This window comes from Physella acuta, unplaced genomic scaffold (assembly GCF_028476545.2).
Source record: "Physella acuta isolate Inbredline_101_S28 unplaced genomic scaffold, ASM2847654v3 ptg000496l, whole genome shotgun sequence".
Classification (NCBI taxonomy): domain Eukaryota; kingdom Metazoa; phylum Mollusca; class Gastropoda; family Physidae; genus Physella; species Physella acuta.
Genome location: NW_026732015.1, coordinates 305,599 through 323,809, shown reverse-complemented (window position 1 = coordinate 323,809; position 18,211 = coordinate 305,599). Strand labels below are relative to the sequence as shown.

The 18,211-nt window shown below is 34.9% G+C and overlaps 1 protein-coding gene and 1 long non-coding RNA gene across 2 annotated transcripts in view; one reads left to right on the top strand and one right to left on the bottom strand.

Moving 5' to 3' along the window:
• LOC131944537 (uncharacterized) overlaps nucleotides 1–18,211 on the bottom strand; it is a 219,900-nt gene that overhangs the window by 41,941 nt on the left and 159,748 nt on the right. The gene's annotated exons all lie outside the window — the stretch shown is intronic.
• Nucleotides 10,745–11,277, top strand: LOC131944534 (uncharacterized). The gene is made up of 2 exons (XR_009387042.1): nucleotides 10,745–10,812; nucleotides 11,121–11,277. It is a non-coding gene; the product is annotated as an uncharacterized LOC131944534 (long non-coding RNA).

The window sequence follows — 18,211 nt, the reverse complement described above, 5'->3', positions numbered from 1 at the left end:
ACTTTTGAGCGATTTCCGATAACCGGAAGTGGTACTTTTCCTACTTTGAATTTTTCAAAAGCCTATAACTTGAGTACTATTTCAGATAGATAAATGAAATTTCACATGTAAGTAAAAGATCTAATTCTCTACCTTCTGTTAAATTTTGAGTAATTTCCGTTGAACGGAAGTAGTAATTTACGCTACTTCCGATTTCTCAAAAAAACTAATGTAAATTTTTAAAGTACTAATAATATTGCGCACTATTATGCGCTTTTTTATTTGGCGTTCACTTGGTGTGTAATTAATTTGTCTACGAGATTTTATTCTATTTTTAAAACTTTAAGAATTTAAAATGGATTAAAAATCATGTCTATAGCCCGAGTTCCCATCCCCTGTTATTTTATATAAGAATATTCGAGCAAGTTTAGGGGAGATCACTCCCGGTTTATTTACAAGAAATTTGTGACAATTTTTTCTTCACTCCCAATCAAACAATCAACAACTTTTTCTCTGATAACAATAACGAGATAATTAATTAAAATTTTAATTAAGCACTACAATAATGTCAAAAAATATTTTAAGAGCAGACATCCAACAGGCGCCATGTTTGTTTACATTCTAGAAAAGACAGACAGACAACAGGCGCCATGTTTGTTTACATTCTAGAAAAGACAGACAGACAACAGGCGCCATGTTTGTTTACATTCTAGAAAAGACAGACAGACAACAGGCGCCATGTTTGTTTACATTCTAGAAAAGACAGACATCCAACAGACGCCATGTTTATTTACATTCTAGAAAAGACGGACATCCAACAGACGCCATGTTTGTTTACATTCTAGAAAAGACAGACATCCAACAGTCGCCATGTTTGTTTACATTCTAAAAAAGACAGACAATCAACAGACGCCATGTTTGTTTACATTCTATACAAGAGCAGACAACTACAAGTCTTTGTCCAAGTACACCCCACTATAATTTAATCCACCAGAGTTAGCTCCACTGTGGGGATGGTGAGACAACCAGCCACACCCCAGTCTGTAGACCACAGCCCCACTGCTACCTGGACAGGTGGCCGTTGTGTACGTGTATCTGGTCCAATGATCCACCACCACCTGCCTGTCCACCCAGTGACCTACACAGACCTGCTTAGAACAGCCATGAGGATGTGACACTATAATGGTCAGCTTGTCCACATCTCTACGACTCTTGTATTTGTTCCTTACTTTACCACATAGATCTTCAAACCGCCTCACCATCTCCTCCAGTTTATCAGCTACATCTACGTAATGTGTCGCACAATACAACCTACACCAGTCTAACTCAGTGCGTAACACACACACCTTCCACCCATAAATCTTGACCACTGGACTTTTATCATCATCAAACCACAACCTACAGCTGGACTGTCTCGCCTCACTTGAATCAAAAACCACATGTCTGGCTGTCGACACATAGACCTCCCACCACACTTTGCTGGGTGTGTCCGAGTGGTCACATTCAGGACATGGACAAGTTCTGTAGTCCCTACTCCCCTCTGTGTACTTGAACACCCCCCTCACCCTCCCAGTCCCTGTCCTCAGTGAGTTCTGTCCCCTGGTGTTGTAGCAAGGATATGGATCTTTAGTGTCTGGTATAAACTCTGGTCTGTCTGGACTGGTCAACTTAACGGCTATCCTGACAGTTAGGTCAGCAATGGCTTTTGTGATGTCATACACATCGTTGTCATGGTAACCAGAAGGAAAATGCTCAACACTTAACTGATTTACAGGTACAAAGTTTTTATGGCCAGGATTTTTCTTGCAGTTTGCCAGGTGTGTGTGTAGATCTACCTCAACTTGACCTTCAAGATATTCTTGTACTTCATGTGTACCTGTTCAGGTAAACAAAACAATTTTATTACTGTAAGCATTTCATTAGCTGTGAAACTTTGACAAACATAAAACATGAAAACTATCTACAACCTCCAACTGTCACAACCATCTCAACCATCATCACCTTAAGATACTCATCCAGTAAACATTTAGGACTTCATCAGCATAAAACATAGTAAGCATATAGTATATGGACATTACCTGTAAAATATGTTGAGATGTCCTCTCCACTGGCCATACTGTTGTGGTCATCTAGACTATCCTCTCCACTGGCCATACTGTTGTGGTCATCTAGACTATCCTCTCCACTGGCCATACTGTTGTGATCATCTAGACTATCCTCTCCACTGGCCATACTGTTGTGGTCATCTAGACAATCCTCTCCACTGGCCATACTGTTGTGGTCATCTAGACTATTCAAGTTGTTTCCTGTTAAATAAACCACAACACAAAGATTTGACACATTGTCTACATCAGCACTAAACCATGGCTGTACACTTGATTAATTAAATGATAATTAACAAACTTACCTGTAACTTGATGTGACAGATCTCTACTGGCCTTTACTGTAGTCTTATGGTCATCTGTGGCAGCTGTTTGATTAAAATAACCTTAACCTTCACATCACATTCAGCAGATGTCAGTCACTCTGTATAGTTAAAAATATTTTGACTTTTTAAAGATAGAAGTTTATATGGTACATGGACTAGTCATCAACCAGTTTCTTTACAAATTACATAACAATAGCCACTGGTCAATAATATGGCTAACAGAATTCAGCATAATGGTCAGCTTTAGAAGATTATGGTTAAATACATTCTAAGACCAACATGTAAGATAGATTGACTGACCTTTGAACTCCCCACTTGACTTAAAATAATATCAGTCAGCACACACCACTATGGAAGATCCTTCAGGCTCTGGAGAGAGAAATAAAATTATAGTGGAACTGTCATTAGCATAGAACTACAGAATGACAACATTTATGGTGGAATTGTCATTAGCATAGAACTACAGAATGACAACATTTATAATGGAACTGTCATTAGCATAGAACTACAGAATGACAACATTTATGGTGGAACTGTCATTAGCATAGAACTACAGAATGACAACATTTGTGATGGAACTGTCATTAGCATAGAACTACAGAATGACAACATTTATGATGGAACTGTCATTAGCATAGAACTACAGAATGACAACATTTATGATGGAACTGTCATTAGCATAGAACTACAGAATGACAACATTTATAATGAATTATAAACAATTAAAGAACAAAACATGTTTTTATAATTGTGATGTAACCTAAAGATGTCAAATGTTTGCAACACAGGGGAGAAATGTTTGTATCTAGATCTACCTGGAAATGTAGGTAACAGTTATACTTATAGGCCTGCAAGGAAAGTAATTTAGAGAAATATATTAATTGTAATCATGTTAATTCATATTGCATTAACATAGCAACTGAATGATAATAAGCCCTGATTATGTTAGGATTTTTAAGTTTCATTTTATCATTGATCAGTCTACATACAGGTTAATTGACATAGATCTACTAGTTAGTTACAATATTTTACAAAAGGTTTTTGCTCTAAGATATTACTGAATAGTTTTTAGTTTCCTAGCAATTTTAAATGAAGTGTTTTATAATAAAACCATTACTGCTTAATACTATTTAAAGACTTGAAATAAAAGAGCATTAATTTGAATAATTTCTGCAATAAATTGTATTGGCTGATAGTGTTACAGTGATAGTTTTTACAACGTTTAGGCTTATTTTAGTTACATAGTTTTAGTTTATGTTTCTGACAACACAATGCATCTATAGATCTAGAATCTAGATCTCGATTCGCTAGTAAGGGACTTGGATGAAATTTCAATTTTAAAAAAATAAATAATGTAGTAGCACCAGTTTATAGAGCTCATTTAGACAAGAACACAGATACTTTTATTTTAATTTTAGCTCAAACGGTTACGGAGTTATGAATTTTTAACGTATTTAATTTTCGGGTTTTTTTACTATGGGGTTTTCTCAATTTTTTGCTTCCCTGCTTTTTTGGATGCGAACTAAAATATCTGTAACTTTATAAATAGCAGGTATTTTTTAATGAAAATTCACTAAGATCAAGCTCATGATATCAGTAAAAGAGTAAGATAAAAATAATTGAACTGGATGAGAATGATCATAAAAAATAATGTTAACAAAGAGGGTCACCCCCCTAAAATTTTTGAATAAGCGTCTTTGATAGGCAACACACAATCTGTTGCCAAATTTGTATTATATGGAATATCTTACTGAAAATTGGCCTGAATAGTGCCAACACTGTATACATTAACAGAAAGTCAAAACATTTTACTTAGCTTATGTGGTTTTATTACAATGTTGGACAAAATAAAAAAGTCATATTTATTCTGCGCAACTACTTTTTTTGCAAGAAAGAAGTACAATGTTGAGCTGATTTTAGATTACTTAACTTATATGCAAGAAATATTGTAAACATGAAGGTTATTATATACTTTGATATTACCATTGTTCAAATTTGATTTTAAAAATATTTTATTTAATGAAAAAGGGGTTTAAACTCATATACCCCCCTTAATTTTAAACAATAAATTCTGCTATAGGCAACACATAATCTGTTGTCAAATTTTTATTATATGGAATATCTTAATGAAAATTGGCCTAATTGGTGCCAACATTGTATACATCCACACAAAGTAAAAATATTTCACTTAGCTTATGTGGTTTTGTTACAATGTTGGTCAAATTTAAAAAGTCATTTTTGTTCTGCGCAACTACTTTTTTGCAAGAAAGAAGTACAATGCTAAACTGATTTTAGATTACTAAAATTGTATCTAAATGTTGTCAATATTCATATTTCATTCATGTTATGTGTATGTTATCATAGAATTGATATAATTTAATTTACAATTATTGTTGAACAAATAATTTAATAATTGAAATGATTTTTTATATGGTGGAGTAAAGATCACCATTTAATGTTAAAGGTAAGTTTTATAATTTAGAAACATGTGTCATATATTTAAGTGACATCTCATGCTGTGTGGATAACATGTTTAAGTCTATTAGCTTGTGTCACTTTTTTACTTTAAAAAATAACACCATCAATGATTTAAAAATGAAATCTGATTAAACATCTACTGAAGCTGTGTCTCCTCTGGCTGATAGCTTTTAGAACTGTAATAAAAACCAGCAACATCCATTCTTAAGTAGACCTATTTCTCCTTCATTAAAGTTGCTTATGAGTAGATCCACATCTTTTGATTCTCTATCCCCTTGCTGAACTGGTACATTTTATCTAGGGCCAAGACTAGTAAAGCTCCAACTGAAAAATATAAAATAGCAAAAATACAGTATTATAGTGTAGCTTTACACAGAAAATTGTGTAAATGTACATAAACTAAGTAGTGAAAATGCCTAGAGTTATAATTGAAAAGGGCCTATACAAGTTTAACATAAATAAAGAGGACTTATGTAATAAAAAAGTAAAAACTTGCTCTAAAAAATCAAGTAGAAGGCCGAATAAAAATATACATATTATGGTTCATTTGGAATTAAATATTAACACTTGTAATAGATCTATATTCATTTTATTTTTTAAATATTACTAGACCTTAAGTCCCAACAAACTCACTGAACTAAGTCTAATAGCCTGTAATAGGTCTATACTAGGCCCTATCATCTATTATGCAAATACTTCTAATAGCCATAGGGCCTACTATTAAGCTTTAAAATTAACTTGTTCATTTAAGAAATTTGTATAGAAAAGCACACTAAATATAACTAACATTCTTTTGTTTTTAAATATAATTCTTAAGTTAACAATTTAGATCTAGAATCTACTGTTTAAAAAATAAACATCGCAAACTGAGAGAAAAAAACGATCTTATTTACAATCCTAAAATTACCTAATTAATGAATCTAACAACAAAATACAAATGAAAAGTCATCAAAAATAACAAGTTTAATAAATAACAAATGTAATTCGATAATTTAAAAAGCTTTTGGAGTCAGATTCATGTGGATGTTGCTGGATTTAGATAATCAAGTAGATTTACATTGTATAGCGTCATTAACAACAACACACCACTTCCGGTTTTAACATCGATCTTTTCCGGCAATCTTAAGCTGTTGTAAGCCCTATGCTTTCAAAGTTATTTATAAAAAAATACGTCGCTAATGAATAACTAAATGAAATTTGAAACACATATGTAAAAATGGTGTTTACGCTCGGAGATCGCATTTCTAGCCTAAAGCGACAGTAAATTTTTATGGAACAATAAGTTTTACTTACCCAATTTTTGCCTGAAACACACCATCACGCACTGGTAGCAGAAAAAAACAAAAATAACACAGCAATCGGTGAAATCCATTTGTCTTTCAGAATAAAGTGACACTTTTCTATTAACAATGGTGATTAATAGTGAAATTATTTTTTTTTAATTATCACCCACTGCCGCACGGCTAAATTCACTAGGTTACGGTATGGGGAAAAAACTCTCGTTTTTAGAGGGGCAAAATCTACGTCATCCAAGGTGACTGTAGGGCAGTGGCGTAGCGAGGTCGGGTGTCACCCGGTGCGGCACTTAATGGTGTCACCCCCCCCAGAGGCATAGAGACCCTTCCCAGGGACAAAGTTTCAAGTTTTCGATTTGCACCCCCCCCTCAAACTTTCGATTTGCACCCCCCCCCCTCGAGTTTTCGATTTGCACCCCCCCCCCTCAAACTTTCGATTTGCACCCCACCCCTCGAGTTTTTCTCTATATATTTTGCTATTTTTTGCCTTGGTGTCACCCCCCTAAATGGTGTCACCCGGTGCGGTCCGCACCCCCCGCCCCCCCCCTCGCTACGCCCCTGCTGTAGGGTTTTTAGTTTTTATGTTAGCTAAATTACTGGCATTTTAGTTTTCAGAGTTTTATTTAATAACATTATTTTAAGGCAAATGTAGTAAAAGTTTAAAGTTTTAAACTGCTTCTAGATCTAGAATCTTGACGTCTACTAAGGTCTAAAGTTAAAAAGCTAATTTTAAAATTTAAAGCTTGGAATTAAAATTATTAAAGCTAGATCTAGGCGATTCTAGGGCTCTAGATCTAGGACATTCTTCTTAAATCTAGATCTAGGACTAGGACATTCTTTTTAAATCTAGATTCTAGATCTAGAAGAACCAAAGCGCCAAAAGTTGAATAACAATAATTTAATATAGATCTAGATCTAGAATTCTAGATCTAGGCCTTGCCATAAATTCTCCACGACGTTTTAACAAAAGAAAACATGATTGAAATTAGATCTAGATCTAGCTAGATGAAGATCTAGATCTAGAATCTAGAATCTAGCTAGCAGCTAGTCTAGATTACTACAATTACATGGTACATAGCAGTAAAACTAAAACAATATTCTAGACCTAGAATTAGATCTAGATTAGAGATGTGTTGAGATCGGAGACGTATGATTTTGGAAACCCAAAAGTTGAGGCCGAGTGTACCACTGTAATGCAGTCTCGAGTCATCACTTTCAATTTTCATCGCTAGCAGAAATAAAGATCGGCCTTCGATGGCCAGAACAGTTTAAACTTTTATTGCCATAAACATCTTTAAAGAAGCAACAACAACAAAAAAATTAGTAGCAGTTCTACAATATCACCCCATGCGTATTGTCTTAACGACAAAAACGTTGAGTTTCTCTCCAATAGTGTTGATGAGAATAAGACCCTTCAAATCGTTCTTAAACGAGACTGTCGTAGAGAATTAATAAAAAACTCATAATTCCGAAGACTCTATATTTTATGGTTAAAAAAAAAGAAACGAAACGAGAAATGTAGCTGAAGATTCCAGCCATTTTGTTTTGACGAGAGCTAGTCCAGATCTAGATCCTCTAAAATCTAGATCTAGAATCTAGATCTACTTGATCAACGATTTACACTGATGTATAACCTACGTAAATCTGCAAGATCTAGATTTAAATTTAGATCTAGAATCTAGAAATCTACATTATTGACTAGAGAGAAAAGTTAAAAGTATGCCTATATAGTGCCTCGTAAGTAAATGATAGATCTAGCTTAGTAGTAATAGTAGCTAGTAGATCTAGAATCTAGATCTAGAATTTAGATCTAGTAATTTTTCAGTAGCACTAGAGATCTAGATCTAATAGATTCTAGATCTAGAATAGAAAGATAATTATTTCCGTGGCATAGCTGTCCTTTTGGATCTATTCAATTTTAAATCTCTTCTATTTCAAATTGTTTGTAGATCTAGATCTGTATGTACAAGCTTAGGCTTAGGTTAGGTCTAAAAATTACTAAAGCTACACATTAGGCCTACACATTATTCCTAAACTTAATGGAACATGGCTAAAATTCACGGAGCATTGTTGCACTTGGCGCTTAAGACTTAAACGTAAGGCCTAAATAATAATACTAAATAAAATTATTACGTCTACGTTAGCTTAAGTAAGACCTAGATTCTCTAATTTTCGTGACAGCTTTTTCTTCTTTTTTTGCCCTGCTTTATTTAAGTCACTTTTATGTGCTGGTAGCTTAAAATAAAACTTGTTCAGGAAGTTAATTTCTTTCTCCCTTTCATAATGCTGCAAATATGAGTAAGACGCATATTATTAAAATTAAATAGCTGCGATGAATAATCATTTGCATCTTTTTGGGGGTATTTCTTTTCCATGAACTGTGAAAGCCACAGAATATGGTATCTCAAATTTTGCTTGTAACTCAAAGCGATTACTCACTCAACTGCGCGTATTTAAAAAAATCTCGTATGTCGAGGCACTAAAATGTTGAGGTACCACAGGATCTACTATGTATTGAAAGAAAACATAAATTAATTATAGAATAATAGGCCTATAATAATATAGGCCAATATAGTAATAAAGGATAGCTTTAGATTTTATTCAGCCTACTAATAAATAATTAAATAGGCCTAAAGAAGTACTAGATATTAGATAAATCACTAGTTCAGACTGAGAATCATGAGCAATGAACAAAAATGTCATGTGTGTATTGTATAGGCTTATTTTTATTAAAAAAACAGATCATATCTTATACATTAAGGGCTCAATCAAATAAAAATAATTTATTTAGGACCTAGGCCTATGTATTGGAGATCTAAAATTCTAAATGAAAAATAAATTATTAATTAGACCAACAATAGGCATAGTAGTATGATAGTAGGCTAAATCTATTTTAGTATTTAAATTTAAGGCTCAGCCATCTACTAAAAGTATTATAATTGTCATAAGTTAAAACTAGACCAAGCCTATTTTATTAGTAGAAATAGTATTAGCCATTAGAGTTAAGATGTTATAGCCTTATGTAAATTAATGTAATCAGTGTTAGATATTATGATATCGAGAGCATATATTATATAATATCGGATAGGGGCCTGCACTTTCTTAGTCATTAGTCTATTAGGTCTTACAAGTAGTTTAGCTTACTTATATATATATTATATAGGCTAAGTTATTAAATTAGGCCAAAAGCTTATTAGGAAAAGGCTTAATAGGCTTTAGTTTTTAATTAGGCAACAAGGCAGAGGCTTAATGTTGCGTATAGATTTAATTTTAATTTATGATTATATGCTACTCTGCGGTTATCACTATAGAGTATATTATAGCCTAGGCCTATCTAAATAAAATAATTCAACTCACTTAGCTTACCATAATTTTTAAAAATGTTTTGTTAAGTATTCAGCTCTCTATGTCAGCTAAGGCCCATAATTGTAATTATCCTACTGTTAGATCTATTAATTATTTAATAATTAGTAGGCCTTATTATAGGAATTAGGTCTGATTCATTGTCCTATACATTGGTCGTAGAGTAATACTATTGGGCTAGTAATTGTATACAATATCTATACAAGCCTACTTATCGTTAATTTGGAAGTCTTTGCATTGACCTTAGTTTTCAGATGTAGCAGCCTAATAACTTTTTATAAAGGTATCTTGAATTTCAACTGGAGGTAGTTTTGATAACTATTAGTATTCTGAACATTAAAATAGGTAGACTTAAGATAAATTTGTTCTGAAAACATATTTAGAAATTGGTTTTAAAAAATGAGGTTAGGATTGGGGTGATAACTAGTTGAGGATAAGATATCACAAAAAATTCATTGTGTTTATGCATGTTGTAATTTCTCTTTTACAGGTTCACCCAAAAAAAGGGAAGATCTGATTTTTACCAGTAATAAGACTACAGCATACTAAATGACACAAGATGTTCTTTCTCTACATTTGACATAAAAGTAGGAAAAGGTATGACATTTATTAATAAGCTGCTTTAAATTTTATAATTTGTTTTTTTTATAACTTAATTGTACCACATTTATTTCCAATGATGATAAATATAATTTAGTGTCATTTATTTTTTAAATATTTATATTATACTTATACTAGATATAATTTACTTCTATAATATTACTATCCAGGTTTAACAGTCTATGCCTACAACATGGATCTCCAGGACTAAAACTGAAAAAATTTGCAATCAGTATATCACAAGTGTTATAATACAAGCATCTAATCTGCTTCAGTGGCCAGAACTGGGTGAATCCTCTCAAACTTGAATCAGGTAAGTTATCACAACTTTACTTTGGTTTATTTTGAACATGTTGATTGAGATAGATTTTTATTTGTATAAATATTGTATTTAAAAAATATTTTACCTAGTATTTTACCTTTTTAAATATTTGTTTTGCAAAATATGCTGATTTGCAGGCAGGATATATATATATATATATATATATATATATATATATATATATATATATATATATATATATATATATATCTTACATTATCATTTAGTGGTTTGTCTTACAAATTTGAATTATTTACTTAATTTGTCTTAACTGCTCAACAGGAACTAGCCATACCTAATGAGCGTCAAGCTGATACAGTAGATGTACAGAAGAGTTTATACACAAGGTAAATATTGATAAATTTTAAGTTTTCCTTTTTTTAGGGATACATGTAGTGTTTTGGGAGAAAGGAATTAAATTATTTAAATTAGGCCTAATAGTTTATTTCTCTAGCTTATGTTTCACTTAAAAGAACTTAAATTTTTCCCCCTTTATCACTAAAGCAAAACTTTATAGATATCTATGCCATGATTCATCCCATTCAATCACTTTTTTCTTGTTTTGTTTTGATGTATTAAACTAAAGATTATTTTTTTTTTGTTAATGTTATTATTTCAGATGGATTTTTAAGAAAATCATTTTGTTTTGTTTAAGGAAGTGAAAAGTGATGTGAAAGGCAACTAATACTTCCATCTACCATAGTTAAACAAGAATCTGCAAATGGCGATAATTGCAATAATCCTGATATATTCATTTTTGGCTTTAAATGCAATTGTCAGGTTTGATAAATAAATTATTTCGCAAAATTTGATGTATTTGGTTTTCTTACTGTGTACATAAGATGCGAGTGATTGAAAGCTGAAAAGTGTAGTATGTAGTTATAGTATTCCAAGCACAATTTGACATTAAAACAGTTGAAGCCCTTTAAAAAAAAAACAAAAAAACTAAAAATAAAATAATCTAGGAATGCTGTTTCTATTAGCTGAGCACATATTTGGAAAATAACTTAATTGTTTACCAGAGAATACTGTGACCCAGTTTGTACTCCAGGCAAAAAGTGCCTATGTTTATTATTATTAAGTTAAAAAAAAGTATCAAACAAACAGGATAATATTAATAATAAAGACCTCCACACTAGAGAAGTATGGAATGAGTGTTGCATGGAATCCAAATCAACTTTGATGTTGCTAATTGCTACACTGGCCATAATTGGCCTACATTGACTTTTGCTGAGGTAGGCAACTGTTTTTGTTTAACTTTAGATGTCGACTAAATAAAGAAGAAAACTGACACGCCAATACCAAAATCAAGAACTTGTAAAGTTCGTGGTTGCTAAACCGAGAAGTCCTGAGTTCAATCTCCCGTGTAGATGAGGCTCTATAGTTGGGGATACAACACTTGTTCTTGGATTGACAAAAGATAAGAAAAGAAATCCAGAAAGAAAAGCAGCTGAACGAAGAAGAAAAAGGCTGGATATATTCGGTATCAACTGTACAATTTTAACAGACACACATTTCAAATTACACATGCATTTCAATGACAAAGTTCAGTGAAGCCATATTGTTGAGTTTGACTGAATGAAGAACGATATTGTTATTTCAAGCAAAGTTAAGGTTTATTGTCTTAAAGACATTGTCGTGGATTGATTTAGACTAAGACTTCCGTGTTAAATAAGCCGACAACGATGGCTCTTCTTATTTCTCGTCTTTGATGTTGCTTTCAAGAACTTGAATGAGATTAGATTACCTACATAATGCTACAAAATTTGGAATCTTGGCTTTCTAATAGTGGACCTGGCTACATGACATTACCCCCACCCCGTCAATTACCCCACCCCCCGGAGGAGACCCCCCTCCCGTATTTACCCCCCGGGGCAATTACCTCTTGTCAATAACCCCCCTGGAGAATCCCCCCACCCCCCACCCCCGGCCTCAAGTTATGATCCTAACTCAAACTCTATACCTATGTATTTCCTTAATCCTAATCGATTAAAAAATGACCAAACCCTAAGCATTCACCTCAGCCTAAAACTTAACACATAACCAAAACCAACTCTAGAGTTAGGTTTCAGCCTAACCTTGACCATAACACTAACCCTAATCCTAGCCTTAATCCTAACCCTGACCATAACACTAACTCTAATTCTGAACCTAACCCTAACCTTAGCCCGAACGCTAACCCTAACCTTAGCCCGAACGCTAACCCTAACTCTAGCCCTAACTCTAACCCTAGCCCTAACGCTAACCCTAACCATAACCCTAACCTTAGCACGAACGCTAGCCCTAGCCCAAACTCTAACTCTAGCCCTAACTCTAACCCTAGCCCTAACGCTAACCCTAACCCTAGCCGTAACCCTAACCATAATCCTAACCTTGGCCAGAACGCTAACCCTAACTCTAACCCTAGCCCTAACGCTAACCCAAACCCTAACCCTAGCCGTAACCCTAACCATAACCCTAACCCCAGCTGTACCTTAAGAGGTGTGCCCGTGGGGGGGGGATGTCCTCCTTGGCGGGGGGTAAATGACAGGGGATAATTGCTTCAGGGGGGGGGGGGAGAGAACTAATAATCTGTAAGTCCTACTATTCAATACATTTGGTTAACACAATGTCGTCACACATGTAAAACAAAATAAGCAGTGTTTTTATTATTTGTTTGTATCCTTAAAAAATGCAAAATAAATGCTACGCCATTAACACAACCCTCTTTTTTCTCGTTACATATCGTCACATAAAGCCACCGCCCAAAATGATGGTGACGTCAATATACAATCATAAAGTGGTCACCCATTAACGACGACTCACTCTTCAGACGATTTTGCACCCAACCCCCCTTCTCTAATTGTAACACATTTTCACAAAAAGCCAGATCTTCGCTTCCCCCCCCCCCCCCACCACCACTCTTTTTAAAAACACCACACCTCAACACATAACCCCCTCCGCCGTTCCCCTGAAACTGCATTTTTACTTTCTCGTATATACGAAGTTTAGAGAAAGTCTTGTAATCGTGCAAAAAAAAAATCGAGATTTTTTACAAATCTCGACGTTTTACACCTCACTGATATGGAAAAACATAATTTTGCAATCTTGTCCGTATGTCTGTGTGTGTCTGTGTGTAAGCACGATTACTTGAGTATCGATACAGCTAGGTTGATGATATTTCATATATAAGTATTTTATCAAAATCGTAGATCCGTATCAACTTTTGAGCGATTTCCGATAACCGAAAGTGGTACTTTTTCTACTTTGAATTTTTCAAAAGCCTATAGCTTGAGTACTATTTCAGATAGATAAATGAAATTTCACATGTAAGTAAAAGATCTAATTCTCTGCCTGCTGTCAAATTTTGAGTAATTTCCGTTGACAGGAAGTACTAATTTACGCTATTTCCGATTTCTCAAAAAACGCACGTAAGCTTATAAAGTACTAATAATGTTGCGCACTATTATGCACATCTTTATTTGGCGTTCACTTGGTGTGCAATTCTTTTTTCTACGAGGTTTTATTCTATTTTAAAAAGTTTAAGTATTTAAAGTGGATTAAAAATCATGTCTATTTCCCGAGTTGCCATTCCCCGTAGTGTTATATTAGAATATTCGAGAAAGTTTAGGGGAGATCACTCCCGGTTTATTATAATATGTACTGACCTCGATAAACATTGAGTTAATAAATGAATTAATACCAAAAGCAACCTTTTAAAGCCCGAAACAACGGATGAAAGCACAAATGTGTCGTCACACTTTCCGATCACCCCTTCCCATAAATGAAAAAAAAAGCCTGAACATACTAAAGGAGAGTATGGATGTTGATGGAGGATCCCAAAGTTAAAAATTAAAACAGGGCAAAATTTCAGGAATCCATGTTACATATTATTATTTTCCTTAGGTATAACAAAAGTATTTACATTGTGTTTTATATTTTACGAGCCGCTATCATACGCCGCTATTTAGTTGTTTCATTTTCTACTTTTCAGTAATTCATAATTTGTGAATTCGACAGTAACAATGCTGCCACTGAAAATATTTGCTTTAAAACACTATCAGTAGCTCGTTAAGGACGATAACCTCCTCCTCCCCACCCTCCTTTCCCACAAACCCTACCCCCCTCCCAGTGAAAGCAGCCCCCTCTGAGTTACCTCCACTAAGTTTAAAATAGTTTCAAACTAAATTATCTGCCCCTAATAGCTGTCACTAAACCCGGCTCTACGATTGTAAACATTTAGCTTGAACCACAGCTCACCAGACCATGTAGGGATGGGGGGTAGTAGGGATAGAGAGAAAGAGAGGGGGCTGCTAGGGGCTCTTACCGCTTGGTGTTTTCTATGGTATCCATGAAGAGAATTATTTATATAGAAGAAATATATATTAAACCAGCGTACCCGTCCCGCGCATTGCTGCGGTCTCAGAAGACAGACTGACGCAATATTTTAAGAGGATTCCATAATTACATTAGCAATCGCGTATTTTTTTACGCTTGACATTGATTTCTAAATCTAAACAATTTAAATGTAATCAAAGCCGGTGTTATATTGCTTTCATCATAGTTGTTGAGGCGCAAATTCTACCGCAAACAGTAGCCCATTGTATCCATAATGTATCGCACTCTTTAAAACGAACGTAGGCGCAATACTGTTTATGAGGGACCCACACAGAGGCGCTAGACCACACGCCAGTGGTGCAGTAGACAAAAGTTTCCCTACTGTAGGGCGCTCTTTTAAAACTCATAGTGTTCCTCCCGAAGCCAGGGGCGCACCGGGTCAAACGAATTGTTATCGAAGAGTGCTCTTTAACACAACCTAAGGATATCCCAGGGCGCCAAATCGCATCCTGCCGGGGCGCCGGCTGACGCGCCTGATTCCATATAGTCAACAATTATTGTTGCCCATCGTGTCTTTAGTGTATAAATAAAAAAAAACGAACGTAGGCGTCATAGTGTTCACATGGTAGCACGTAGCGCTTCGGGTTACGTAATATCCGGGGCGCCGGCGGCTGCGCCTGTTGTTGCTTTTTTACCTTAGCCCCCCATGCAGAAGGCTCAAGTTTTAATATTGCCGCCCTGGATTTTCGGGCGCCAAGCCGTTTATTAACAAAAATCGCACCCTCCAGGGAAACGCCCATAATAAATTTTAATTTTTGTTTTCGTAATAACCTTCTCGTGAGTGTTTTCATTAACTCTCGAAAGTTTAACGGCACTCAGATGAACGATGTCAAACAGCATCCGTTTTGTTTTTTACAAACTGTGTAGAGAAAAATTGCACCCTCCAGGAGCGCCGCCCTGTTAAAATAAAAAAAAAAGAATTTCTTACTGTAACCTCCCCTGAAGTTTTATAACGAGCGTATGAACGGGATTAAACCGCAATCTACTTTTTCGTATATATACCCTATATAGGGAAGAATCGATTCGCGCCCTGCTGGGGCACCATGCTTGTGAAATATATCCAGTGGTATTCTTAACTTAAGTTGCATGGCCATAGGATGAAAGGTGTAGTGCTGCATAGAGGACATAAAAAACCCACAAACAAACAAGCAAAACTTCATTATATATATATACATAGAGAGAAATATACATAATTCTACATATGCATATATGCATATATATATATATGTGAGCGGCTGGAGTGTATTTTTATTATTTGTAACTTAGAAGGCGAATGTATCGTTTCGTTTCATGTCGTAAATTGTTCGTCGTTTTAGTTGTGTAGTCCCGTATTATGGCGCCGCTGTCTCACTGTTTATGTTCCTGGTTATAGCTAGTTTATATATATTTCGTTTATATTGTTGTCATTGTTTATATTAAGTGTCTTTTTATAATATTCTGTTGCATGTTCCGTCGTGTTTGGTTTGTTATCCGTGAATTAGGGACCATTTGTTTACGTGTAGTGTGTGAGGTGTGTGGAAGTCGGTTTCCGGCTTGTTCAACTCTGTCTTTTGTGTGAAAAGCAGCGGTGAAGAGAGCAGGCAGTCTCTCTGGTCATCGAGTGAAAAGAATAGCTAATTCGCACCATCCAGCCTTATTTATTTTGTGTTTGTGTTCGTCATAGTCCTGGTAAGTTAGATATAAGTTTATTTCTTTGCTATGTTTATTTTTTTGCTATGCTGTTTATTTTGGTTACTGGCCATAAGATTTTTGTGATTGTTTTCTGACCGCCATTGTGGTCAGGCCATGTGGACTCAGATTCTGAGTTTTTATTATGTTATAGTCATTTTATTACTTTGTTGTATCTCTTGGGCTTGTGTGAAGCCAAGAATACTGCTTAATTATACTTGGCCCACAGTTATGGTTTACTCCTGACTGTTGGGTTAAGTGGTATACGTATTCTATTGATTGTATCCCTTGGGCTGCTGTTAAGCCAGGGATGAAGGTAATTTTAGACTTGACCCGCAGCTATGGTTTACTCCTGGCTGTCGGGTTAAGTAATACGCACATTCTATTGATTGTATCCCTTGGGCTGGTGTTAAGCCAGGGATAAAGGTATTTTTAGACTTGACCCGCAGCTACGGTTTACTCCTGGCTGTTGGGTTAAGTAGTAGAGTTGTTGTTACCTGACCCACAGTCACGGTTCGTTCCGGACTGTCGGGTTTGGTTATAATATTGTTATCTTTATAGTGACCTTTCGCTTCCTGTGGTGATCATGTTGATCCCCAGGAGAGTGTTCGGTTCGTTCTAGTCACTGTGAAGGTACACTTGTTTTTTTAATAGATTTTATTTTACTTAGCCTTGTGTTAGGCTGGTAACTGCGTTGAGCTAGTAGTTTGAGCTCAGTGTCCTGGCAGTGTTCCAGTTAATTGTTAAAGTATATTCTGTGTGAACTACCTGCAGGCGGTGGAGATGTAATCCAGCCAGCCTGTGGTTAATGCTTTGTATATAACTTTTTTGTAAAGTAATTAATTTATTTGTTTTCCTTTTTCTAGGACGAAGTCCGAAATTGGGTGTTTTGTTTGATGTAAAAAGTTTGTTTCGTTTGGTTCTGTTTTGTGTCAGTTTTATCTATTCTTTTTTTATAAGTTTTGGTTCCATATTTTGTTGAATAAATCTATATTAGTCATTCTTGATAAATAAATTGTATTAACTGTAAAAGTTTTTGTTTTATTTTAGTAGCTTATTATTTAGACTAAGGTTAGGTTTAACCACTGTGGGTTCTACCACGGTTGCACTGACCGGACAGATTAGTTAGTTAAGCCTAGAAGGGTAGATTTTAGGTGTCCCCCCCTAGCAGGGCTTACATATATATATATATATATATATATATATATATATATATATATATATATATATATATATATATATATATATATATATAGCTACATTTGGTGACTTCCCATTTTCCCCAATGCGTCAAATTTTGCACATAATCCACCTATTAATTCATGTGAAAAAAAAGCATCGTTTTCATCGTAAATTATTAGATTTTGGTATCAGCCTCTCTCCGGTCGTCGCTTAGCAAATCTGTTATCCAAAAATTCAACAAGCATGTATTCACCTGTACATTTTGCCGTTTGTGTCATCTCCCTTCACCCCCCCCCCCCCTGGGTGATAGTTTTTAAACGTGCACAGTTAATTGTATATTTTTTTTATCTGCAGTCAGTTATTAGTACAGTTAACTTTCATTAGTCATTTATTGAACTGGCAAAAATTCATACTTCTTCTATATATTTTGCTATTTTTCGCCATGGTTTCCCCCCCGAAATTTTGCCACCTTGCGCAGTCCTCAGCCCCGCCACCAACCTTGTGACGCCTCTGGTTAGG